The 25,849-nt window shown below is 44.9% G+C and overlaps 1 protein-coding gene and 1 pseudogene across 2 annotated transcripts in view; both read left to right on the top strand.

Moving 5' to 3' along the window:
* LOC147698099 (arylsulfatase D-like) overlaps window positions 1–25,849 on the top strand; it is a 291,198-nt gene that overhangs the window by 161,924 nt on the left and 103,425 nt on the right. The window lies entirely within an intron of this gene.
* On the top strand, window positions 18,036–18,946 carry LOC147698100 (calcium/calmodulin-dependent protein kinase type II delta chain pseudogene; annotated as a pseudogene). Its single transcript, XR_015299251.1, has one exon. The product of XR_015299251.1 is annotated as a calcium/calmodulin-dependent protein kinase type II delta chain pseudogene (transcript).

Below are 25,849 nucleotides of genomic sequence, written 5' to 3'. Positions count from 1 at the left end.
TAAAGACAAATGAAATTGAAAAGGTTGGGGGCACAGGAGGACTTTCTGCTCCTCTCTTGGTTCTTTCTGCACATCTCTTGCTTCTTCCTGCACTTTTCTTCATCTTTCTGCACTTCTGTTGCCTTTTTCTGCATTTGTCTTGCTTCTTTCTGTGCTTTTCTTCCTCTTTCTTCACATGTCCTAACTTTGTATGCAAAGTTAGAAATGAGCATTTAAGAAAACATTGAAATTCACTGAAAAAACCATAGGTTTCAGGCATGTTATAGTTAGAAATTAGCATTTAAAAAACCTTAGAAATTCACAGAAAAAACCATAAGTTTCAGGGACGTTATAGTAGGTTGGTAGGTCGCTCCCCCTCCGCACAGCACCGCCTGTGTCTCCCTGCCCCAGCTGCCGCTGCTGAGGAAGTTCAAGCCACCACCCGCAGGCTACCACATGCACCTCATCCCTGGTGGCCAGTGGTAAGCCGTAGGTAGGTTTGTTCATCCTCCGGTTTTTGCTTTTATTGTATTGCCTATATTTTCATTGCTGTGTCTGTGACTGCTGTTGTCTGTCTTCCCCCGCTGCCTGTACGTAGTCTGTGCCCCTTTTCATTCCCTCTGTTCCCCTTGCTGTCCCCGTGCTCTCTCTGCCTGGTCCTTCCTTTTGCACCCCTTGCTGCCCCTGTGTCTCTGCCTGGTGTTCCCTTCTGTTCCCCGTGCTGCCCCGTGTCTCTGCCCGGTTTTCCCTTCTGTTCCCCTCGCTGCTACTGTGTCTCTGCCCGGTTTTCCCTTCTGTTCCCCTCGCTGCCCCCGTGCCTCTCTGCCCTTTCTGCCTTCTGTTCTTAGCTGCCCCTTTATTTGTGTTCTGTATTTTGCCTCTGTGCCTCTTGTTTTTCCCCTTGTTTTTGTGCCCCTTTTGCCTTCTGTTCCACTCGTTTTTTGTGCCTGTCTGCCTTCTGTGCCACTTGTTTTTTCCCTCATTTTTGTGCCACTTTTGCCTTCTGTTCCACTTGTTTTTTGTGCCGTTTTGCCTTCTGTGCCACTCGTTTTTCCCTCGATGTTGTGCCCCTTTTTCCTTCTGTTACCTTCGTTGTCCCTCACCGCCCTCGCCGCTGTGTCTCCTGTGGCCCCAGCCCCCTGACGGCCCACTGACCATTCGCTGCCCCGCCTCTCAGCAGCTCCTCCCTCCCACCTCCACATATATGGTGGCCTCTGCTCGGCCACGCCGCTGGCGTGCCTAAGGCAAGCCCATCATCGCCCTGCCGCGCCTGAACTGTGCCCAGTGCCAGAACCCCTGGCCCCCGCACCCGCCACGACCACCACCGCCACTATGACACCAGCACTCTGCATGCTCTCATCTCCAAATAGAGCCACACCTGCTTTAAGGACACCCCGAAACGCACACATGGCCCCTTCATCTGCCGGAACTGCAACTACGCCAGCCTCAGAGCCGACGAACCACCCACCAAGAAAGACCCCAACCACCTCCAATGCATACTACTGAACACCCGCTCCGCACGCAAGCATGCCGTCGAGCTCTGGGACCTGCTCTACACAACATCCCAAGACGTCGCCTTCCTGACAGAGAACTGGTTTGACCACACCTCTGCAGCTGACATCGCCATAGCCATCCCAGATGGCTACAAGATCACCCGCAGAGACCGCATCAACGGAGTAGAAGGAGGAAACGCCATTGTCTGCAAAAACAGTATCAGGGTCTCGACTAGCACCGAAAACGCGTTCAGCACCGCCGAATACATGCATTTCCAGATCCACACAGACCCTAACTCAACCCTTAGAGGCACCCTCGTCTACCGACCCCCAGTTCAGCGACTCCATCGCAGATTTGATCAGCACGCACACCCTGACCTCCACCGACTCCATCCTCCTCGGAGACCTGAACTTTCACCTTAAAAATAACAACTCCACATCCCTGATCGAGAACCTCGCCAACCCTCGGACTGAAGCAACTCGTCACAAGGCCCACCCACTCCACCGGCCACACCCTCGACCCAGTCTTCTCCTCAAGCCCGCAAGTCTCCGTCAGCCACACCACCAAACTCCTCTGGAACAACCACCGCTGCATCCACTTTGCCTTCCAGAAGCCCACCACACCACCCAACAGATCCACGCCGCTGCTGGAGCAAAATCTCCGAAGACCAATTACACACAAACCTCGCTCTTAGCCCACCCACTGAACCCTCCACCACCGACGATGCTGCCCACAGCCTCAGACTCTGGATCAAGGACTGCACCAACACCCTTGCCCTGCTGAAGAAACCCCCCCACAGGGACACCAGCAAGAGGGCCAGCTGGTTCCCCCCAGCAAGCCTGACAGAAGCTAGAGAAGAATTGGCACAGTGAACAAACTCCGTACAGCCACACAGCACACTAGGATGCCATCCACAACCACCACCACTTCATCAGGGTGGCCAAGAGGACCTCCTTTAAACACCGCCTCGACAACAATGCACACAATAGCAAGGAGTTCTTCAACACTGTGAAGGAACTCTCCAACCCCAGCTCCAACACCAACGACATCCCACCATCAGAAGCCCTGTGCGACTCCCTCGCCACCTTCTTCCACCGATAGCAGAAATCCACAACAGCTTCAACACCCAGACATCCCCAACAGACAGCAACACAACAGACCCTCCGCACACCATTGACCATAACCCCCTGCTAGCCTGGGCCAGCGTGAGCATCGATGACACCATCAAGACCATGCACACAATCCACTCCGGCTCTCCGTCAGACCCATTCCCGCACCATGTCATCAACCGAGCAAGCAGCTCCATCGCACCCCACCTGCACAGCGTCATCAATCTCTCCCGAGAGACCGCAACCTTCCCAGAGATATGGAAACATTCCGAGATCAATGCCCTACTCAAAAAACCTAAGGCAGACCCATGAGACTTCAAGATCTTCCGGACCATCTTTCTGCTCCCCTTCCCTGCCAAGGTCATTGAGAAAACCATCAACAGACCGCTAACCCGATACCTAGAAGAAAACAGAATCCTGGACCCTTCCCAGTAGGGTTCCGCAGCAACCACAGCACCGAGAATGCTCTCATAACCGCTACAATGACATCAGGACCATGCGGGATAACGGCGAGACGACAGCAGTCAACCTCCTAGACCTCTATGCCACCTTCGACACCATCTGCCACCGCACACTACGTCCACACCTCCACCCCGCAGGGATCCGAGACAAGGCTCTGGATTGGACCACCTCCTTCCTCTCCGGCAGACCCAGAGCGTCTGCCTCCCCTCATTCCGTTCCAAAGCCTCTGAGATCATCTGCTGCGTACCCCGGGATCCTCTCTCAGCCCGACCCTGTTCAACATTTACCTGGCCCCCCTCAAACAGGTAGCCCAACAGCATGACTTCAGCATAATCTTCTACACCGACGACACTCACCAAGGACCCCATCACAGCCAAAGCCAACCTCCACGAAAGAATGAAGGCCGTCGCCGACTGGATGAAGACCAGCCGCCTGAAGCTGAACTCGGACAAGACGGAGGTCCTCATCCTCGGCTCCAACCCTTCAGCCTGGGACGACTCCTGGTGGCCGACGGCACTGGGGACAGCCCCGACGCCCACCGACCACGCACGCAACCTGGGAATCATCCTCGACTCAACGCTCTCAATGACCAAGAAAGTCAACGCCATCTCCTCCTCCTGCTTCAACACCCTCCGCATGCTCTGCAAGATCTACAGATGGATCCCGACAGATACAAGAAAGAAAGTCACCCATGCCCTCGTCAGCAGCAGACTCAACTACGGAAATGCCCTCTATGCAGGAGCCCCGACCAAGCTCATCAAACGACTACAACTAATCCAAAATGCCTCAGCACGACTGATCCTCGACGTACCATGCCACGGCCACATCACCCCCCACCTGAGAAACCTGCACTGGCTCCCTGTCAACAAAGGGATATCCTTCACGCTACTCACCCACGCACACAAGGCACTCCACAAGACTGGCCCAGACTACCTCAACAGACTGCTCTCCTTCTACGTCCCCAACAGCCAGCAGCTGTTGGGGATGCCGCCGACGACCTCTCACTCGCCACCGTCATCCCACCGCTGCAAGCCCTGTGCGACTCCCTCGCCACCTTCTTCCACCGATAGCAGACATCCACGACAGCTTCAACACCCAGACATCCCCAATAGACAGCAACACAGTGAGAGTAACTGTATGAATGAGAGTATAATTGTAATAGTGATTTTTTAACATAGTAACTCTGATTTACTATGTGTATGTATAAATCAGGTGTTGTGTGTATAACTGCAGGTGAGTAAATGTAAGTGTGATTGATTCTTTTCATGAGTGAGTAGCATCACTGCATACCCGACTAGGATGACTGCTGATGTGTCAATGTCAATATAGGTGTATGAGTACATTTGATAGTGTTACCATTGATCAGTGACTGCATGTATAAGTGATTCTGTGGGTGAATGGACAGTTGTGTGTGTAGATTTAGGAATCAGTGAGTGTGTATGTAGTAACTGGTATGTGTGTGTCAATGCTTTCAAATATGGCACTCTGTATTTTACAGTGCGTGATCAAAGGTTATACTAGTGTGTGATGAGGTGTATCAGATTGTCACATGGATGATGTCATCAGTGATGTCATCAGTGATGTCATTTGAGATGTCACCAGGCATTGCTAGCACCTCCGGAGTGTCCTCTTCAGCTCCACCAGTAGACATGTTGAATTACAAAAGCTAACTGTTTACTTAGTTCCTTTTTTGTTCAATTTTTTAAAAACACCAAAAAAAGGACAAAATTGTTGAACTACAAAAAAATTGAATACAAAAAGGGGAAGGAAAAAAAAGTTCAGAACTACCTTATCTGGTTTAAAAAAAGAACTATAATTACATGGTAATGTCTGAAAGTTTGGTTAAATGTATGTGAAGTGCATGATTAACTGAAAGAATGCATTAGTACTGTATGGTGAATTTATAGGGGCAGATCTATGAGGAAGTTCTGCAGTGTGACACTGCAAGCCTTTTAGCTGCACCGCGCTGTATTCGGTATTCACAGAAGGCATTTAGGAGTCCTAAAGTTAGTAGTCCTAACTTTACTACTACTAAATTGAGAAAAATCGAAATTTTAGGACTTTCGGTAGTCACAGAAGGCATTTAGGAGTCCTAAAGTTAGGAGTCCTAACTTTACTACTACTAAATTGAGAAAAATCCTAATTTTAAGACTTTCGGTATTCACAGAAGGCATTTAGGAGTCCTAAAGTTAGGAGTCCTAACTTCTGTGAATACCGAAATGAGTAAGTTCATTCTGTGAATACCAAAAGTAGTAAGTGCATTCTGTGAATGCCAAAAGTAGTAAGTTCATTCTGTGAATACCAAAAGTAGTAAGTGCAATCTGTGAATACCAAAACAGTAGTAAATTTAAGATTGAGTCTTAAGTTCATTCTGTGAATCGGGCCCAAGATTCTGTCAGGATGATTGTAAGAGTGGACACAGACTCACAGTGTGATTCCAGACAAGCATGACTATTACCTGGACTTTTGCAGGACTTACTCAGTACTCTGCGCGGAGTTAAGGAACCGCATATATTGTGCACATTTGACTGTACCACTACTTGTCTCAATGCCGGAGTCATTCTGCTAGTGCATAGATAGTGAATAGGTTCCTAGAGTGCTAGTAGTTGACAGCAGGATACATTTATAAGCACTTATGTTTCAGCAGAGTGATTAGAAAGGACATACTTCTGTCAGGATGATTGTAGGAGTGGACCGAGCTGCTTTAGAGCCATAGAACAGGTCAACTGAGCTGATTTAGAGCCAGAGAACCAGGTCAGCAGAGCTGTTGTAGAGGCAGAGAACCAGGTCAGCAGAGCTGGTCTACAGCCTAAGAAGCAGGTCAGCAGAGCTGGTCTACAGCCTAAGAAGCAGGTCAGCAGAGCTGCTCTAGAACCAGAGACCTAGTTCAACAGAGCTGCTCTAGAGCCATAGACCCAGGTCAGCAGAGCTGCTCTAGAGCCATAAATCCAGGTCAGCAGAGCTGCTTTAGAGCCAGAGAACCAGGTCAGTATAGCTGCTCTAGAGCCAGAGAACCAGGTCAGTAGAGCTGATTTAGAGCCAGAGAACCAGGTCAGTAGAGCTGCTCTAGAGCCAGAGAACCAGATCAGCAGAGCTGATTTAGAGCCATAGAACCAGGTCAGCAGCTGCCTTATAGCCTAGGAAGTAGGTCAGCAAAGCTGCTCTAGTGCCAGAGAACCAGGTCAGCAGAGCTGCTGTAGAGCCAGAAAAACCAGGTCAGCAGAGCTGCTGTAGAGCCAGAGAAACCAGGTCAGCAGAGCTGCTTTATAGCCAGAGAACGAGGTCAGCAGAGCTGCTTTAGAGCCAGAGAACCAGGTCAGCAGAGCTGCTGTAGAGCCAGAGAAACCAGGTCAGTAGAGCTGCTTTAGAGGGAGAGAACCAGGTCAGCAGAGCTGCTCTAGAGGGAGAGAACCAGGTCAAAAGAGCTGCTCTAGCTGACACTGACTGACTGACACTGACTGACACTGATTGACTGACACTGATTGACTGACACTGATTGACTGACACTGATTGACTGACACTGATTGACTGACACTGATTGACTGGCACTGATTGACTGGCACTGATAGACTGACACTGACTGACTGACTGACACTGACTGACTGACACTGACTGACTGACACTGACTGACTGACACTGATTGACTGACACAGACTGGCTGACACTGACTGACACGGACTGATTGACACTGACTGACTACTCTCTACTACTCACTGTCCACTACTCTGTCCACTAGTCTCTACTACTCTCTACTACTCTCTACACTACTTTCTACTACTCACTCTCTACTACTCACTCTCTACTTCTCTACTGCTCTCTACTACTCACTCTCTACTACTACTCTCCACTACTATCTCTGTACAACTCACGCTCTACTACTGTCTACTCCTCACTCTACTACTCTCTATCCACTACTCACTCTTTACTACTCACTCGCTACTACTCTCTAGTACTCACGCTCTACTACTCACTCTCTACTACTCAATGTATACTAATACTCTCTACTACTCACTCTACTACTCACACTCTACTACTCTCTACTACTCTCTCCTACTCTCTCCTACTCTCTACCACTCCTTCTCTACCACTCTCTCTCTAGTACTCAATCTCTACTACTCTCTACCACTCACTCTCTACTACTTTACTATTCGCTCTATACTACTCTCTCTACTACTCACTATCTGCTACTCACTCTACTACTCGCTCTCCACTACTCGCTCTCTACTACTCGCTCTCTACTACTCGCTCTCTACTACTCTCTACTACTCACTCTCCACTACTCACTCTCCACTACTCACTCTCTACTACTCGCTTCTACTACTCTCTATTACTCACTCTCCACTACTCTACTACTCACTCTACACTACTCTACTACTCTCTCTACTACTCACACTCTACTACTCTACTACTCACTTTCTACTACTCACTCTTTACTACTCTGAACTCTCACTTTCCTACTCCACTACTCTCTACTACTCACTCTCTACTATTGTACTAGTCTCTACTACTATCTCTACTACTCTCTCTACTACTCTCTCTCTACTTCACACTCTCAACTACTCCCTCTCTACTACTCAGTCTCTACTTCTTACTCTCTACTACTCTACGACTCTCTTTCTACTACTCCCTCTCTACTGCTCCCTCTCTACTACTCCCTCTCTACTACTCACTCTCTACTACTCACTCTCTACTACTCACTCTCTACTACTCACTCTACTACTTACTCTACTACTCACTCTCTACTACTCTCTACTACTCACTCTACTACTCTCCCTACTACTCACTCTCTACTACTCTATTTCTGCTATTCTCTCTACTACTACTCACTCAGCAGAGAGTGAGTACTCTCTACTACTCACTCTCTGCTACTCTCTACTAATCACTCTCTGCTACTCACTCACTGCTACTCACTCTCTTCTTCTCACTCCCTACTATATATTCTGCCTGAAAAACCAACTATGGCCTTCAGACAAGCCCCTGCTATGAGTGACTCTCTGGTTAGTAGCTGCCCTGAATTGGAATTAAACTTTAACTGGTTATCCCCAAAGGAAGGATTTTTTTAAGTGTAAATCATTTACAGCATGTAAATTTGGAGTCAACAAAGCTAATTTTAAGCCAGTTTTTTTCGAAAAACAAATTGACATCATGGGACACTACACGTGTAGAACAGAGTTTGCTGCTTATGTTTTTGAATGATCATGTGGACAGTACTAAACTGCAGATACAAAATAGAATACTGCAACACCTCAGGGCGATTGTAGACTCTGATCCCACATATCCAGTTGCACAGCTTTTCAAACTGGTTCATGATAACAATTTGCGTGATCGCAAGTATTATGTTAAAGGAGCAGTGCTGGCTTTGAGAAGAGGAGGCAACAGGGAAAAATTGTCAAGGCAGCGAGAATACAGATTAATATTAGAGTTGGACTCCAAGATACCAAATGGGCTCAATATGAGTGAGGATTTTCACAACTTTTTATAACGTTGGATCTTATGCAATAGCTAAACTTTTATAACAGCAGATGTTTTATCAATATATTTTATTGTGGGGCAGTCTAATTCAATATTTAGCTGATTGCATCATGGAGAAACTAACTGGGACTCTAAGAGTTCACATTAATGATGTTCAAATGTAAAAACACATCCTTTTGTATATTTTCTTCATTGCACAAGTCACTTTAAAAATTGGAGCACTTAGCTTCAACACAAAATAAACTCAATCATAACCATGATGGCGAATCAAAGCCCAATCTACAGACATTAGCACAATTATTATAACTGAAGTACAAATTAATGGGACAGTCCTGGAGTTTATTATGTGACAAATTATTAACCCTGCACGGGCCACTTTATAAACAGCATTAGCACTTTATTCAATAATAGCAATTGTTTAAGGGGGATAATCCAATTATGAAAAGGCATGGGCGTAGTACTGTGGGATATTGGATATTCCTGCATGTGAAGATGGTCATGTAGGAACTGACCGGGGATTAGATCAAAAAGGTACATACATATGCATACTAATTATGAATGTTGCATGGGCCACTTTATGAACAGCATTAACACTTTATTCAACAATGGCAAATCCTAAGGGGGGAGGATCCAACCATGAAAATGCATTAGCTCAGTAATTTAGGATATTCCTTCCTGTGAAGATGGTCATGTAGTAACTTATAGGCGATAAGATAAAAATGCATGGAATTGAAAAGTTTAATGCACAGTGTTACCCATTTAGTCACATAACAGGACGTCAATGTATTTTAGTTTCAGTAATTCAGGAGATTATGGTTTGAACTTTTTAGATATGAAGACATTAATATACAACATTAAAATATATTACAGTTGCTAAACTTCCTGTTTTTTTTTAAATGTATCTTTGCACTTTGAAGGCGCTCAGCACTTTATTGTGGTGTAAATGGATCGATAATCGCAACAGAAATGAATTTATGTAAATAGAAATATATTTAAATGAATGGTTGGTGAGCAGTTTTTTTTAAAGAAATGGAATATAACATGCACATGCATATGGCATTCAATGAGTCTCTTTATGAAGTTGATGAATGTAAATGTATCGCAATCCAATGAGTAATCTTAATCGCATGTATATTTCCGTTGATGATTGAGTGGTAGTAACATCTACACAGAATGTGGACGGAAGGTTACACAATGAAAATCATGGTCTATTGCCTATGTCTATATATCACAGAGTGTAAGGGGTTAAATAGGACGCCACCATTCGCAGCGGGTCATGTGATCAAGGCTGTGTGAATATGGTTGAAATCCGTCATGGACAATGCACTGTGCACAATATAATTTAATGAACTAAAACAACAATAAAAATATTTGCAACACACCTTGATTGGGAACTGTAATCATTGGGATTGCTACTATATGTGTGTATTTTTATATATATTGTAACATAATTATTAGAATTTTTTTATCTTTTTAATATTTTACATTCATTAATATGAAAATGCATATATGCATATAGTACTGAATTTTAAATATTACAGCAATTAACATAATGTTAAATAAATGTGTTTTAATTGTCACACTATATATATATATATATATATATATATATATATATATATATATATATATATATATGTGTGTGTGTGTGTATATATATATATATATATATATATGTGTGTGTGTGTATATGCCAAACAAAGTCTCTCGTTTCCGGAGCCCAGGAACCTTCAGGGCGGCCTCAATGAAATGGGCACGAGCAGCCCACAAAGCACTTGCCATGCAAAACAAACATTTTTAGGCCCAATATCGCAGTTTCAGGATGTCACTCGGTCCAGCAGCGTCTGCTTCCCTTTCCCTAACGTTTTGGTTGAATGCCTTTCTCACAGGAGGAAGAAGACACCAACGTGCATTTGGGCATGCTTTTAAAAAGATTTTAATCACGTGACTTCACTTTAAAAACATCAACTCCCATTGTGCAGTGTTGTTCATATAGTTGTAAATATTGTAAGTCCTTATTTCAAGCCTAGTTGTACATTAATACTTGGAAACTGCACTGATGTTCAAGTGGTTCAATTCAATCAAAGTTAGTCAAGTGTCATGCCGCAGTGTTTCCATTCTGCGTGCGACCGGCCGACACCATTACCTGCAGCACGATCTTTGCAGGAATAATCCAGCTAGAATCCCTTCCACACGCATTCAATTTTTGCTATTTAGCATATCGTCTGTAGGTCGGGTGCGTGACTGAGTCAGCCTCCTCAATTTAAATGTCAAACAAAGTCTCTCGTTTCTGGAGCCCAGGACCCTTCAGGGCGGCCTCATTGAAATGGGCACGAGCAGCCCACAAAGCACTTACCATGCAAAACATATGTGTATATGTATAAATGTATGTGGGTATGTATATATCGCCAGTAGGTAGTTATTGTTAGGACCTAGTTTCCATTCAAAACCCCAACATTCTATTCGGAATAACTTTGGGGCTGGTGGACGAATCTTTGTGAATTTCTCAGAGAAAATGGCCTGCTCGGTTCCGCTCCTTCCCTGAAAGTTTGGAGGTGATTCGTCAAGTGGGGGCCGAGAAAAAAGGGGGGTCCCAAAACGTGTTTTCCCCATGCAATTTTCCATAGGGACCTTTAGCCAGGGCTACTTCCCGAACGGCTGAATGGAATTACACCAAATTTGGCAAAGAGGTAGAGTTCGGTTCGCAGATTGTGCTTTTCATTAAATGGTGTAAATCCGTTCAGTAGTTTCTGAGAAAATTAAAAGTAAAATCATTGCAATATCTAGAGACAGAGTTCTACACGCGTACGGAGATCCATTGAATTACAAGCGCAAGCTGCATGCTGATTGGCTGCCAACTGTCTGTCAACACTCCAAACCAGGAAGTGTTGACAGTCATCTTGTTCCTCGGTAGAAGCGAGTCACAAGAAAACAGGGAAACAAAGGTGAAAACAAAGAAAAGGGGACAGGGTAGAAACACCCTGACCCCCTAGGCCTGCTCAGGTGGTCCCTAAGGCCCCCTCAAAATTATTATAATTTTTTTAATCTCAGGGTAAGCGTACGCTGCCGATCCCCCCAAAAAAAATGAAGGCACCACTCTGCAAACGCGCCCCTTGGCGCGTTTGCAGAGGGGGAATTAATTCCCCTTGAATACTGGGGGTCCCTGGGGACCAAGTAGCCCACCAACAACCTCCCGTATGGGCCAGGGGGCTGCCTTGCAGTGACGTGTAAAGAGGCCATGCCCCTTTTTACACTTCTCAGCAACGCAGCCCCATGGCGCATACTGGAGGTTCCTGGTGGGATAGTTGGCCCCCAGGGACCCCCGATATGCAAGGGGAATTAGTTCCCCCTCTGTAAACGCGCCAGGGGGCTGCATTGCAGAGAGGTGTAAAAAGGGGCGTGGCCTCATTACACCTCTCTGCAATGCAGCTCCCTGGCGCATACTGGAGGTTCCTGATGGCCTAGTCGGCCCCCAGGGACCCCCAGTATTCGAGGAGAATTAGTTCCTCTCTGCAAACGTGCCCCCGTCACCTCAAGCCCTGCCCCCTCCCTGCACCACTCTGCAAACGCACCCCCTGGTGTGTTTGCAGAGGGGGAAGTAATTTCCCTTGAATACTGGGGGTCCCTTGGGCCAACTAGCTCACCACGCACCTCCAGTAAGCACCGCCAAGCTGCTTTGCAGAGTGTTGTAAAAAGAGGCGTGGCCTCAATACACCTCTCTGCAATGCAGCTCCCTGGCACATACTGGAGGTTCCTGGTGGGCTAGTTGGCCCCCAGGGACCCCCAATATGCAATGGGAATTAGTTCATCCTCTGTAAATGTGCCAGGGGGCTGCGTTGTAGAGGGGTGTAAAAAGGGGCGGGCCTCATTACAACTCTGTGCAACGCAGCCCCCTGGTGCATACCGGAGGTTCCTGGTGGGCTAGTTGGCCCCCAGGGTCCCCCAGTATGCAAGGGGGATTAGTTCCCAAAGAAGCCATGCCCCTTTTTACACCTCTCTGCAAGGGAGCCCCCTGGTGCATACTGGAGGTTCTTGACCCCCTAGGCCTGCTTAGGAGGTCCCACAAGGACCCCCAAGGCTCAATTATTTTTTTTTAAATCGCAAATCCCGGGGATAAGCCAGGGTATGAGTACCCTGCCGAACTTAAAAAAAAAAAGACATTAAGGCACCTCTCTGCAAACGCGCCCTCTGGCACGTTTGCAGAGAGGTAAATAGTTCCCCTTGAATACTGTGGGTCCCTGGGGGCCAAGTAGCCCACCAGTAACCTCCAGTATGTGCTAAGGGGCTGCCTTGCAGAGATGTGTAAAGAGGCCACGCCCCCTTTTATACCTCTCTGCAACACAGCCTCCTGGCACATACTGGAGGTTCCTGGTGGGCTAGTTGGCCTCCAGGGACCCCCAGTATTCAAGGGGAATTAGTTTCCAGTCTGCAAACACGCCAGGGGGTGCGTTTGCAGAGTGGTGCAATCTGTCACCTCAAGCACCACTCTGCAAATGCGCCAGGGGGCGCATTTGCATGCGTGAAACCCATGTTTTTTTTCTTTTCAGTGAATTTCTAAGGTTTTTTGCTAATTCCCAACTATAACGTGGCTGAAACCTATGGTTTTTTCAGTGAATATATATATATCTCGTCTCGTACGGGATCTCCGGAGCTAATCCCGACGACACTTTACCTCCCAGGCAGAAAAGACCACCAGGACGAGACTCGTGCAGACCAAAAGTGTATTTATTTGTCGCCCTCGGACGCGTTTCACCTGACCAGCAGGCTTGTTGACCGATCGGTCAGGTGAAACGCGTCCGAGGGCGACAAAGAAATACACTTTTGGTCTGCACGAGTCTCGTCCTGGTGGTCTTTTCTGCCTGGGAGGTAAAATATATATATATATATATATATATATATATATATATATATATATATATATATATATATATATATATATATTCCAAATCCTGTACAGCCCTTGTCATCTCTCTCCGTAATTTGGCAATCTCATCATCTTGACCCATGGAGGCCAACTCTTCATTGAGAGCATCTATTTCTGTTAACAAGCGTGCCCTATCTATGTCAGCGTATTTAATTAACAATAAAGTCAGTCTTCGTGATGAGTCTAAGTTGACTTCTGCCCACTCACGCATTAATTCAGGATGTTGTTCTTTGTAAGTGGGTGCGATTAAAATCCGGAGCCCCCGTGGGATTCTGCCCACCTCAATATAACTTTGTAGGGACCTTGACTCCCACCACTTAGACATTTCCATTTTCATTTTCTTTTCCAATATTTTCATTTTGTATGCCACGGAATCACGTTTAGGTATTGTAGCAGCCTTGTTTGGTTTTGAAGTAGAGCTCACTGAAAGGACATCTTTGAACATCCCCGTGGCTGCCGCCTCCCTTTCCTTTACAATGTCGCTCGACATCTTGGGTTTGTTTAATTAGATATGGCTGTGTCCTAAAAAGCGGGTCTCTGTTGTTCTGTTTCCCACGTGTTTTTAAAACATCCTAGCACACTCCTCCACCCCGCAATGCCGATTAACACGGTACCTGTTGCTTGAGCCCTCGAACTCCTTGCCTTATATGCGAGCGGGAACACTCACAGCCAGCCAGTGACTTTGTGCTGTAGCCTTCAGGTACACAATGGATATACTTCGGTGCTGGGGGGGCCGCGGTATCTCCTTCCAGGACTTGCAATTGTCTCCGTGTGAACCCGGAAGATGGTTCCGTTTTTCGCCGCCGGCCCAATGTCGGAGGAGGGGTCCCGTGTTGGACTGGTTTCGGAACAGCCAGTCAATTATATTTCCAAATCCTGCACAGCCGCCACGTCTTGACTCACGCGATGCAGTTAAAGCAGGACACGGACCCAGATTTCGTGCTCGTTAATTTTTTATTTGCCCAAGTGTCTGAGACGCGTTTCGCAGCGCGAACGCCGCTTGTTCACTCGACAGTTTGTTATTACTCAGAAGGCATTTTTAAAGTGACAGTGCATGAATTGGGGAATCACATGTGTTCATCTCACTATATAAATAGACAAAACACTCTGTATACATTTCAATACTACGTTTTGTGCAAATTGGGCTATTGGTTGATATACAAATATTTGTAAAATACATTTTTGTATTTAAATCAATCATTTTTATAACAAATAAATAATCATTGTTTGTTTAAAAAAAAATATATATATATATATATATATATATATATATATATATATTCACTAAAAAAAACATAGGTTTTAGGCCTTATATAGTTAGGAATTAACATATAAAAAAACCATTGAAATTCCTCCTATATAGTTAGCTGGACATTTTATTGATATAAAACCAATGAAATTCGACATATAGTTAGTTGCACTAACTATATATTTCGCGCATCCGCAATCCAATGCTGATGATGTCACATATTACATCATTCATGACATGGTCAGTGACATCACTGATGACATCACTGATGACATCATCCAGTGTCTGTGTGTTTTTGTAAAGTTTAAATATGTTTTACATATTGAAGAATGAGAGGATGTATAAGAGTATGGATGAAGGATTTGATTGTATAAGTGAGTAAGTATGTGTTAGTATATCTGTGAAAATGTAAGCTGTTCTGTGTTTAACTGTATAGATGAAGAAATCAAAGTGTGATTGATTCTTTACAGGACTGAGTAGGTGTTTGAGTAACTCCATGGATGAGTGGCAGTGTGTGAGTGTCTGCATAGGTGTATGAGTGCATATGATAGTGTTGCAATGATGAGTGACAGTATGTACGAATGACCTTATGGGTGAATGAATGAATGTGCATGTAGACGTAGGAATCAGTGAGTGGGTATGTAGTAAATGGTATTGGTGTGTCAATAGTTTCAAAAATTATACTCTGTATTTTACACTAGGTGTATTAGCGTGTAAGGAGGTGCATTGTATTATCACATGAAGTATATCATCAGTGGTGTGATTATTGATGTTAAATGAGCTGTCATCAGTGATGTCATCAGTGATGTCACTGACCATGTCATGAATGATGTAATATGTGACATCATCAGCATTGGATTGCGGATGCGTGAAATATATAGTTAGTGCAACTAACTATATGTCGAATTTCATTGGTTTTATATCAATAAAATGTCCAGCTAACTATATAGGAGGAATTTCAATGGTTTTTTATATGTTAATTCCTAACTATATAAGGCCTAAAACCTATGTTTTTTTTAGTGAATTTCATTGGTTTTTTAAAGGCTAATTCCTAACTATATATACTGTATAACCTATGGTTTTTTCAGTGAATTTCATTGTTTTTTTAAAAGCTAATATATATATATATATATATATATATATATATATATATATATATATATATAAGGCCAGAAACCTATGTTTTTTTCAGTGAATTTGCAAGGTTTTGAAAATGCTAATTCTATTAGCGGATAACGTTTAAATATGTTAATATCCTAGTGGGACCACCTGAGCAGCCCTAGGGATCCGATTTTTGATGCATCAACGATGGTTGGATGCATGATGGATGAATGATTGTTGGTTGGATGCATGGATGGATGCATGCATGATAGATGGGTGAATGGATGCATGAATGATGGATGGATGCAGGATGGATGGATGGGTGGGTGGATGAATGGGGTGCATGAATGGTAGTAAATGTGCGAGGTTTAATGAATAGAATCTGTGCATACTATTTTACAAATAACTGTAGTGGTAAGCAGGCAAACATTTTAAATGCAAAATGAACAATCCAAAATCAATTAAAACTAGGCCTAGTGGTTTAAGAGTGTTTTATAAAGATGTTAATGTCTTAAAAAAAACGTTAACGGGACCAAATTGACTGGGTAATGTAGAGAAAGTTTTTAGATGTAAACACAGAAGTCCCCTATTGAAAAGGCACAGTTAAAAATATCACTCATCCCTAGTTAGAATGTATTATATGTTGCCAGACTTACCACGATACCGGCTAGGAAGCGAATATAGACGGAACATGGCTTCTTATGGAGGACAAGTGAAAGATGGTCAAATAAACATCACAGTAAAGCCGGTGAGTTAAAACTATTAGTGGGTGTTACAACTCATCTTAATCAAGTATTGGAAAATACCACTCATGGCTCGAAAACGAGGTGGTCTTGTCTCCCAGGTGTTAAAATAAAGGAAAATGAACCAAATAAACATACAATGGAAAATGTTTGCAGCCAATCGCCATTAACTATGTATTTTGACACTGGAGAAATTACTTGGACAGCTTTTACAAATAACGTACTTCCCAGGGCCGTTTCTAGGTGTTTTGCCGCCCAAGGCGAGAATTGAAAAACGCCGCCCCCTCCCTCTTTCTACAAAACTCTCTCCCCCGTCATCCAGGCTAGAAGAATAAATGCATTAGATATAGATGAGGGCTGGCTGTGGTGAAATGCTGTGGCGCTCTTGACACCAGGCGCAGTTCCACCGTTCACGCATTGCAGTACTGCACCACGCAGCTCAAGATAAGGGGTCCTCTGCTCTTCTTTAAGGCACACTCTCTTCGCGCTTCCTTGACCCTCTCCCCCGTGTCCTACTACTCCTCCACATCATGCCTGCCAAGTATCACGCATGGGGTGTGACACTAACGCATTTCAGTGTGGTGATCCGCATCACCGCAGTGAAATGCATTGTCACGCATTGTTAATCATGCCAGTCTGAAACTGGCTGCGCGGTGATGCCAGCCCGCGCCACCGGTGCCTATAGCATATTATGTGCCTCGGGTCTGTGCTGCTTCCCACAGACTTGTGTTGCCAGCATCACTCTGGCTCGGAGTGGCTCCGTAAGTTAATAGTTAAAGAGATCTGACTGCTCAGCTCTGGAGTCAGTGCTACATCAATGTTATAATCTGCCTACCCTGCTGGCAATACCCTTGATAGTTCATTCTTGTGCCACAGGCAGGATTTTCTTCTGAGCTACCACCCGTCTGCCCTGTTACCGCTGAGAACTGACTGTACATCACATAGCAGTCTGTCTTGACTTCTTCTCACTGACTGTAAGCTGCTTTAGTAGCCGCTCGCAACTGGGTTGATTGTGAGAGCCACTATGGTGCTTGCCAACGTAACTTCTCAGTGCGCCAAGTGAGTAACAGAGTCAGCAGAGCTTGTAGTGTAGCTCTGTGTGACAAACTGCGAGTGGGGTGATGGTGCCACAGGGTTTAGCAGGTAGTGGGTGGCATGCAGTACCAGGGGAGCGCACTGCTCTCAGTAATACAGCTTGTAGATTATGATGTGACTCGTTTTAGAGGTTCTTGTTGCTCAAATGGGTGTCATTTATTTCTGTAATTTATATATTTTTCTTGTTTTCATGGCTATACTTTGCTCGTGAGAAAGTGTCACTCATATTCGTTTAAATGTCACTCATAATTACAATGAATTCAGAAAAATGCTACACATAGCAATCTGAAACCTTGGCAGCTATGCCTGAGCCTCCAGCCTCGCTCACATAGATTCCAGCATCACATCAACTCACCTCACTCAGTCACAGGCCGGAGGCCTGAACATGGGGCCGCCACACAGGTCTTATGATCTTTAGCCTGCTGCATGACCTGCTGCAACAAACAGACCTGCTGCCCCTGACCGGACCTGGTGCCCATGATTTTCCATCTCCAGAGTGGGACACAGTAAATCCCGAAGCCAAAGACCTTATCGACAAAATGCTCTCAATCAATCCCGCCAAACGGATTTCTGCTACAGAAGCACTCAAATATCCATGGATCTGTCAATGCTCTACTGTGGCTTTTATGATGCACAGACAGGAGACTGTAGACTGCTTGAAGAAATTCAACGCTAGAAGGAAACTAAAGGGGGCTATTTTGACAACCATGCTGGCGACTAGAAATTTCTCAGCAAAGAGCTTACTGAAGAAATCAGATGGAGTAAAGGAATCCACAGAGAGCGTCAACACGACAATTGAAGATGAAGATGTGCGAGCTCGTAAGCAGGAAATTATTAAAGTCACAGAACTGTTTGAAGCTATCAACAACGGCGACTTTGAGGCTTACACACAAATCTGTGACCCCTGGCTTACTTTCTTCGAGCCTGTAGCTTTGGGAAATTTAGTGGAAGGAATGGACTTTCACAGGTTCTACTTTGAAAATGCGCTGTCCAAAGGCAATAAACCAATCCACACCATCATTCTAAACCCTCATGTCCATCTCATCGGAATAGATGCTGCTTGCGTTGCCTACATTCGCCTCAATCAGTACATGGATGGCTGTAGCATGCCAAAGACCATGCAAATGGAGGAGACTCGTGTTTGGCACCGCCGGGATGGCAAATGGCAGAATGTGCACTTTCATCGTTCAGGGTCACCTACAGTACCAATTAACTAACAAGTGCCACTTCCGCACCCTCTGCACTAAAGCCAGCTGGATGGGCACGGGAGGCTGTCCTCCATCAGCAGGTTTTCCTGAGCAGCGCATGACTTTCCGAAGGCTCCCCCAATATCATTCATGCTGCTTCATTCCAGGCTGTACATTTAATCATACTTGAGCAAAAGGGTCGTGGGAATACGTCATTAATTGTTGCGAAACTATGTCAAGGCATATATATAAACCTTTCCCATCCATGCACTACTTCTGTAACTTGTCTGAGTGTAAGACAAGGTTTGGAACACGTGACAAGCCACAATACCGCATTCTCTCTAGTACTTTCAGATTTCTGTTTGTTTCTTAGTCTTCTGGGGTTATTGTGTGGGCCTTTCTTGTATGAATTTGCCGAGCATGAGAATGCATTTCAGTTCTTCATGACAGCTTGGTTATTTCTGTGTACAGTTAATCCAGTAAACATCCTGTCTGGACAAACTCTCAGAGCACTGATATATTTACCTAGTAACAGATGAGACCATGTTATAGCTCAAACTGAGCCAACTAAGAGAGTCCATTCCAAATACTGGCTTGCTGTGTTTACACTAACCTTCCATTCAGTGGACCTGCTGGCAAGACTCTCTGTGGACTGTCCATGAATATATGCAGACGTTGTCCCAAGTCATCATACGTAAAAAATGTGTGTCCAGTGAAACAAATAAGGGGCTAACAAGTGTCTGTTACTTGTGGTAATTGGTGGCGAGTAGATGGGGGGGAGATTTGAGGGGGTGGTTGAGCTCGAAGGGAAATAGATACAATTTACAATGGCATTCAGGGTGTACAGTCATTTTATCTTCTAAAATGGCTCGTTTTCGTTGTTTTTTTTTCACCTCACTCAGACACCCACGTCACCTCACCCCTCACAGTGCTGGCTGCTAGTGCTACTCAGCTCTCACTCAGTGCCGCCTCATTTTCATTTACAACGCCTGAGTGTCAGTGAACAACATTATTTATTACATTTAGATTGCAGTCATTGCATCGATCGATCCGATTCCGATCCGAAATATATACAGGTATTTATTTTCACATAGCCAGCACTGTGCTGACTCTGACGTACTCACCGGGCGGTGCTGCAGTGCTCACGCAACTTTGGGGAAAACGAAGGCGAAAACTCGTCCGAAAGCATGCCAACAAGGAGTTAACCTCCGAATGTTTCCGAGGAGGCTGTGATGTAAGGTGCCGAGCGATGGGCCAATCCCAGCGCGGCCCTGAGGCGAGCCCCCGATGACGTCAGAGCTCCTTGACCAATCGGAGCGTGGCTCCTTCGTGCCAGCAGCCTATCAGAGCACGGCCACTGCGTGCCAGCCACCAATCAGCTAGCTGCCCCTTCGGTTTGGTCTCCGTGGCTCTGGAGATGCGGGCGGCGATTTCTAGGGCAGTCTCAGGCCCCGGATAAATCTTAACAAGCACCTACGAGGACGAGGGGAGGGGAGGGGGGGGCGGGAAAGCACACAGGGGGGGGGGAATAGCTCCAGAAACAAATCACTTTAAGTGAAAGGGGAGTGAACGGAAAAAACGAAACTCTGCTCATGGAAAACCAGACAGGGGGAAGCGGAAACCGCGACCTCCCGGCCCCGCCCACAACCAGGCGGCGGCCATCTTAAGGCAGCTCGGGCGGCGGCGGTGATCTCGGGGGCCAAAACGAGGGGTGGGCACCCTCGAAATTAAAATAAAAACATTAAAATGAAAGAGAGAAGTCCCCCAAGGCCCCCCCCCAAGCCCCCCCCCAAAATAAATCGCGAAAAATCGCGTGGTGCGCGCACCCGTGCGCGCTTATAGATATATAATTGATTTCTCTTCTAATTTTCTCAGGAACTACTGGAGGGATTTACACTATTTAACAAAAAGTGTGATCTGCGTACCAGACACTACCATTTTGACAAGTTTGGTGTAATTCCCTTCAGCGGTTCAAGCTGTAGCTGAGTCTAAAGGTCCTATGGAAATTAACATGGGGAAAACACGTTTTGGGACCCCCCTTTTTTCTCAGCCCCCACTTGACGAATCCCCCCAAACTTTCAGGGAAGGAGCGGAGCGGAGCGAGCCATCTTCTTTGGGAAATTTGCGAAGATTCATCAACCAGCGCCAAAGTTATTCCCAAGAGAATGTTGGGGATTTCCTATGGAAACTAGGTCCTAACTATGTATACCTACTGGCTACCGCCAGTAGGTAATCTATATATATATATATATATATATATATATATATATATATATATATATATATATATAGATTACCTACTGGCGGTTGCCAGTAGGTAGTTATAGTTAGGATTTTTTTCAATGTTAAATCTCAAAATTCTATTTGGAATAACTTTGGCACAGGTTGACGAATCTGCCTGAAAATTTCCTGAAAATGGCCTCGCGGCGCCCCGGTCCTTCCCTGAAAGTTTGGGGGGGATATGTCAAGCGGGGGCCGAGATAAAAGGGGGTCCCAAAACGCGTTTTCCCCATGCTAATTTTAGCTCGAACAGTGATGATCCACTTACAAATGTGAACTGACGTTCAAAAATAAACCATTTTCCACATTTCTGAAGCATGACGTAATGGGGGGGTGTTATCTCTTTTGTCGAAAATCAGCCGTTTTTGCTTGAACATTAAATGCCTCCAAATGGTATTTAATTAACTTCCTGGGGTGAAGAAACCCTTTTTGAGAACTCAGAGTGAGTAAATTGGCCATTTTCATGCACTTTTAACCATTCCATAAATCTTGTGTTTCGGGCCCCTGGAAGCATGAAAATCACTTTAAACATGCTAATTTTAGCTCTAACACTGATGATCCACCTACAAATGTGAACTGACGTTCAAAAATAAAACATTTGAAAACGGACCATTTTCCACATTTCTGAAGCATGTCGTAATGGGGGGGGGTGTTATCTCTTTTGTCGAAAATCAGCTGTTTTTGCTTGAACATTAAATGCCTCCAAATGGTATTTAATTAACTTCCCGAGCCCCTGGAAGTATGAAAATCACTTTAAACATGCTAATTTTAGCTCTAACACTGATGATCCCCCTACAAATGTGAACTGACGTTCAAAAATAAAACATTTGAAAACGGACCATTTTCCACTTTTCTGAAGCATGACATAATGGGGGGGTGTTATCTCTTTTGTCGAAAATCAGCCGTTTTTGCTTGAACATTAAATGCCTCCAAATGGTATTTAATTAACTTCCCGGGGTGAAGAAACCCTTTTTGAGAACTCAGAGTGAGTAAATTGGCCATTTTCATGCACTTTTAACCATTCCATAAATCTTGTGTTTAGGGCCCCTGGAAGCATGAAAATTAGTAGAGAGAGAAGAAGAGAGAGGTAGAGAGTAGAGAGTGAGTAATAGAGAGTAGAGAGTGAGTAGTAGAGAGTAGAAGAGAGCAGTAGAGAGAGTAGCAGAGAGTGAGTAGTAGAGAGTAGTAGAGTGAATAGTAGAGTGAGTAGTAGAGAGTAGTAGAGAGTAAGTAGTAGAGTGAGTAGTAGAGAGCAGTAGAGAGTGAGTAGTAGAGAGTGAGTAGTAGAGAGTAGTAGAGAATGAGTAGCAGAAAACCGGAAAGCGTATTTTGGTGAAAAATAGTGAAAAAAGTTAGAAAAAGATAAACGTTTTGAATGATCAGAAGTAGGGTAGCTCTGAAAAGAGCTTTTGGGTTCTGTAGCTGATTTAGGTACCTAAAAGTAGGTTCCAAAGCACAGTCTTAAATTCAGGAGGAAAATTCTATTTCCCTCATCTGAGAAGTGCACACCATCTCCTCTGTAGATGTCTTGCATGTTGTAACGCAAGTTGGTATTGTACATTGAACCCATTCCACAGTCTCTCATGTAAGCAGAAACAGATTTATTCACATGTTTCCGTGCTTTCTCAAATTGTGGACAAAATTGGTTGGGCCAGTTCCATTTCTGTCTTTGGCATATATTTGAATATACCAAGGCAGTTTGTGGAAAAAGTGTCATCAATTGATCAAAGGTGTCCTTTAAGAGCATTTCCAGACCAACCCCAGTCATAGTGCCCAAATCATTTCCACCACAGTGCACTATTAAGAGGTCAGGGCTTGGCAGATGCAAAAAGGTTTTCACCAATGGTATCAGTTGATGACATCTCAATCCTCTCTGGCCAATCCACTTGATTTCCAGATTTGATAAATCAAGGTTGTGATAATTTCTGCTTGCTGCATAACTTTGAGCCCAGTGGATGTAGCTATGTCCTATAATCCATACAGAATACATGGTGAGAGAAGGTTCTGGTGCAGTCAGATGAAGTGTAGGAATGAAATGGCAGTTGGAACAGTAGGAGTTTACAAAAAAATAATTGTGGAGTTTCACTGCTCTTGAATCACAAGCAATGATTGGTGGATTCAGATAGTTGAAAACTGAAAGTTAGGGTGCATGGTTGTGTTTTGTGAAAGAAGCAATTTGAATGGTTAAAAAAAAGTCACTAAAAGCAAAAATACCCTGGATAAGCTGGTGTATTGAGAGGTCAAACATCCTTGGTGAGTTAATTTGCAACATTGTGCAATAAACTTTTGAACCTGAGAGTTCAGTTAGGAGGGAGTTGCTATGGTAACAGATAGAAAGATCTGAGAGGGTGAAGGGTGTTGGTTTGAAAATAGTGAGGGAAGACTTTTGATTGGTAGAATTAAGGCATATGTGTACAAAGTTAGAGATTTTCTATGCCAGTCTTGGTTTCAGTGTATTGTGTGCACACTTTTTGCTCTGCTAAAGAAAAAATGGTGTGTGTGTCTGACACTGTTTTCAATCTCCCAAAGCATTTGTAAAGGTAAGTAATGATTTATTTAATTTAGATAGAGACTTGTTTGCTCTATGGAGAATATTTGGAAGCAGATAGTTATGTTTCAGAAGTCAAATTGTATGCTAGTATATAAGTCCTGTGTTGCTGATATTGAGTGGTTGTACATAGGTTCTGCGCAGTGTTTCTTAAATGTTATATAAAAAACGATTTTTGGGTGCAATTGATTGGTATTTTCATTTGGCCCTTTTTTATGATTGCCTTGTGCAGCTGATGCATCACTTTAAACATGGGAAATAAGTGACGCACTGGTGGCGCAAGGCCTTCATAAATAAGGCCCTGACTTTGTTTGCTGTTGATTTTTTTTGGGATTTTTGATAATGCTTGATATCAACATTTGAAAGATAGAGGATTTGTCTTTGGGGAAACAGTGACGTTTCAAAAGTGATATTCTGTGCTTGTACATAGGTTCTGCGCAGTGTTTTTTAAATGTTATTCAAAAAACGATTTTGGGTGCAAATGAATGGTATTTTCATTTGGCCCTTATTTATGATTGCCTTATGCAACTGGTGCATCACTTTATACATGGGAAATAAGTGACACTCTTGTGGCGCAAGGCCTTCATAAATAAGGCCCTGACTTTGTTTGCTGATATTGAGTGGTCGTACATAGGTTCTGCGCAGTGTTTCTGAAATGTTATTAAAAAAACGATTTTTGGGTGCAATTGATTGGTATTTTCATTTGGCCCTTTTTTATGATTGCCTTGTGCAGCTGATGCATCACTTTAAACATGGGTAATAAGTGACACACTGGTGGTGCAAGGCCTTCATAAATAAGGCCCTGACTTTGTTAGCTGTTGATTTGTTTTTGGATTTTTGATAATGCTTGATATCAACATTTGAAAGATAGAGGATTTGTATTTGGGGAAACAGTGACGTTTCAAAAGTGATATTCTGGAAGGCGCTGGGGGTGGGGATTTGGTGAGCAAGTGGGGAAACATGGCGGCCGCTAGCTAGAGCGGTGCGCACGTCTCTGACGGAGCTCCTGGAGTTATGCCCTGACGCGTGTGTCTGCAGTGTTGGCTTTTTTCGGTCCGTATGAGTAGTGAAGCAGTGGAACAGTGAGTAATTTGGGGAACCGTAGTGGTAGTTTCAGAGAGAGCTCCAGAGACTCTGCTGCTAAGCGAGGGCGAGAGGGAGAAGGAGAAGGTGGGCGGAGCCCCACAGCGTCCTGCTGCAGCTGCAGCGTTTTGCAGATACCTGAGCGCTGGGTGTGCGGTCCTAAGAAATCGGCGGGGGGGAAACGGGAGAACGGGAGAGAGAGCTCCAGAGACTTTGCTGCTAAGTGAGGGTGAGAGCGGCGTCCTGCCGCAGCGTGTTGTGGATACCTGAGCGCCGGGGTGCGGTCCTGAGAAAACGGCGGCGGAAAACGGGAGAACAGGCTGAACGGGCTGAGGTGAATCAAGGCATTTCTAATTGAAGGCAAATCTGAGTCTCAAACTGAGAGACAGCGGGAAACTTCTTTCACTCTGCAGCGGCACCGAAGGCTCCAGCGGCACCGTAGCGGCAGGGGAGTGAGAAGGTGGGCGGAGCTTCAGGCTTCAGGCTCGAGGTGAATTGCAGCCGGCTGAGAAACAGCGTGAGAGCACCGAGAGCGCTGTGTTTCAATAGAGCGTCCTGGAGTTTACTCGGACATTCTATCAAAAGCGACCTGTGTGCAAAGAAGTGAGTGAGAACTCAGGCGCTGGAGGAGGAGAGGGGGATAACACAGAACAAGAGAATAAGAGAATAAGAGAGCAACAGTACTAGGTGACACCGAGGCTCTTGGTGCAGAGCAGAAAGGCGTAAATCTTCATTTAAATTTGAACTTGAATTTTGCTGTCACTGAGACATAGCCTGCAGGTTGAGACAACTCGACAACTCGAGTTGGCCCATGGTCAGGCTGGTCTGTATACATGGTGCTATAATCAGTCGTGGCAAACGGTGTGCTAGGAAGAGTTGGAAAACTAGACAGCGCAAGATAAATACTAGTGTAGCATTAAAAATAAGCCTAGATAGGGGATAGTGCTACCAATGTGCTGGGAGGTGTTTTTCTCCCCTGCGCCTTACCGTTGGGGCGACGCAGCTGTGGAGCTCCGAAGAAGTAGAAGGGCAGTGGTGTACAACACATCAGCAAAAAAAGTGGCAACAACTACTCGATGCGGTAAGGGGGACCAGCAGAGAGGGAGGGCGCTGTCTCCGTTGA

Source organism: Lissotriton vulgaris, chromosome 8, assembly GCF_964263255.1.
Source record: "Lissotriton vulgaris chromosome 8, aLisVul1.2, whole genome shotgun sequence".
Taxonomy (NCBI): domain Eukaryota; kingdom Metazoa; phylum Chordata; class Amphibia; order Caudata; family Salamandridae; genus Lissotriton; species Lissotriton vulgaris.
This window is presented reverse-complemented; position numbering and strand designations above follow the sequence as displayed.